This window comes from Leptonychotes weddellii, chromosome 14 (assembly GCF_054177405.1).
Source record: "Leptonychotes weddellii isolate Sample4059 chromosome 14, ASM5417740v2, whole genome shotgun sequence".
Taxonomy (NCBI): Eukaryota; Metazoa; Chordata; class Mammalia; order Carnivora; family Phocidae; genus Leptonychotes; species Leptonychotes weddellii.
In genome coordinates, this window is record NC_138382.1 from 66,084,097 (window position 1) to 66,086,884 (window position 2,788).

The window sequence follows — 2,788 nt, forward strand, 5'->3', positions numbered from 1 at the left end:
ATACAATGGAATATTATGCAGCCATCAAAAAATGAAATCTTGCCATTTTGCAATGACGTGGATGGAACTAGAGGGTATTATGCTAAGTGAAATAAGTCAATCAGAGAAAGACAATTATCATATAATCTCACTGATATGAGGAATTGAGAAACAAGACAGAGGATCATAGGGGAAGGGAGGGAAAAATGAAATAAAACGAAACCAGAGAGGGAGACAAACCATAAGAGACTCCTAATCCCAGGAAACAAACTGAGGGTTGCTGGAGTGGAGGGGGTGGGAGGGATGGGGTGGCTGGGTGATGGACACTGGGGAAGGTATGTGCTCTGGTGAGCCCTGTGAATTGTATAAGACTGATGAATCACAGACCTATACCCCTGAAACCATAATACATTATATGTTAATAAAAAAATAAATCTCAGCTTTAACTCCTATTAGTTGTGTATATTTGGACATATTTTTAACTGGGCTCAGTTTTCTAAACTTCACTGCACCATTGAAGTTAGATGATATATGTAAGACATATATACTATATTGTTTCCAATGATACATTAAGTGCTTAATAGCCATTAGCCTCATAATCAATATTATTACATATAAAGTGTGTTAAAGAAAGTACTTCCTCTACAGAGTTGTTATGGATAGTCTACGGAAAGGTCAAAACACAATTACTAGTATGTAATAAATTCTCAAAAAATTGTAAACTTTTGTTATTATTGTTATTCCAACTTATTGTTTGTTGGAATTTGTTATTATTTGTTTTTATTTTGTTTTTTATTTGTTGTTAATAATAAAAGCGTACCAGTCTTCTCCAATCCTCCTTTATATTCTATCTTTGTTTGTTTTCCCTTGACCTTGCTTATTCAAGCCTGGTCCTATTTTCCCTGAATCCTCAACCTTTGCTTAGTTTGCAAGGCTATATTGCTGTGTTAGCAATATTTGTTATTATTTGTTATTTGTTATTATTATTTTTATTATTTTTGTTATTATTATTTTTATTTTGTTATTATTATCATTATAATTCTTAATAAAACTTGAATTTATAGCATTGCTGAGCACTTCCATCCAGAGAAGCTGAAGGCATGCCAGCAAGCCTTGGCATGTTGAGGAACACCCACAAAGTTAAGCCTGTCTGAGGCACAGGGGAGGTGCTGTGCTTGGTAACACCACCCCTAGCATGGTGCAGCACCCTCGCCCCTGGCTCTTCCTCTCTCACTCTGCTGGTGAGCATGTCTCCAGTCCCTTCCAGCTCTGCCTGCGGAGCGCTGCCCAGGTGTGAGACATTCAATCTCTAGCCATAAGGGAGCTGTGAAAGCAGAGGACATTAAATGTTTATCAGGATCATCTACTTTGGCCTTTATTTTTCTTAAAACTTATTTGCAGGCCAGCAAGGGAAGGCAGAGGGTAGAGTCAGGCAGAACTGGCCTCATTCTCTGCCACAACCACTTACCAAATTACATTGGTCAAGTCCTTTAAACCCTCCAAGCCTTGTTTTGTTTGTCTGTAAAATAAGGGTAATAATAGAGGCGCCTGGGTGGCTCAGTCAGTTAAGCGTCTTCCTTTGGCTCGGGTCATGATCCCAGGGCCCTGAGATAGAGACCCTGTTGGGCTCCTTGCTTGGCGGGGAGCCTGCTTCTTCCTCTGCCTGCCACTCTCCCTGCTTGTGCTCATTCTCTTTCTCTCTCTCTTTCCTCTCTCTGTCAAATAAATAAATAAAATCTTTAAAAAAAATGAGGGTAATAATAATAATAACACATGCTTAGGATTGTCATGAGAATTAGATGAAATCATATATTTAAAGCTTTTCACAGTTCCTGGTGTGTATATTTAAAAAATGGTAATTTTTATTTTTGTTTCTTTTTTTTTCCCCTCTGTATTCACTATGTTCTTTTTTCTTTTTCTTTTTTAATTTTTTAGGTTTATTTATTTTTAAGTAATCTCTACACCCAGTATGGGGCCCAAACTCATGACCCTGAGATCAAGAGTTGCAAGCTCTTCCGACTGAGCGACCAGGTGCCCCTATATCCTTTTTTCTTAGAGTAATATATAATTCATGTTCCAAAAAGTTTGCTATTCTAAAGTGATTCAGCGTTTTTTAGTATGGTCACAGGTGGTAAATCATCATTGCTATGTAATTCCAGAACATTTCATTAACTACCCCTAAAAGAAATCTCATACCTATAAGCAGACACTCCTTTACTCCTCCTCCCTTTCGCCCCTGGCCATCATGAATCTACTTTCTGTCTCTATGAATTTGCCTATTCTGGATATTTCATTAGATCTATAGTATGTGTCCTTTCCTTTCTGGTTTCTGTCACATAGCATAATGTTTTCAAGGTTCATTCATGTTGTAGCGCGTATGAGTACCTTGTTTCTTGTGAGCACCTAAATACTACTCCATTGTATGGATATACCACATTTTTTGTATTCTTGACTATATTCTTTTTTTTTTAAGATTTTATTTATTTGAGAGGGAGAGAGCACGAGTGGGGGTGGGGCAGAGGCAGAGGGAGAAGCAGACTGCCTGCTGATCCGGGAGCCCAATGAGGGGCTTGATCCTAGGACCCTGAGATCATGACCTGGGCCGAAGGCAGATGTTTAACTGACTGAGCCACACAGGCACCCCTTTCTCATGTTTTAAATGGGGAGAATAATACCTCTTATGTAGGTTTATTACGAGAACAAAATTAGACTTCTAGTACAGGGATGTGTTGGCTTTTTCTCATTCTTCTCTCTGTGAGAAATGGTAGGCTGTTCAGATTTTCTGGGAATTATCCCCTCCTACATCAAC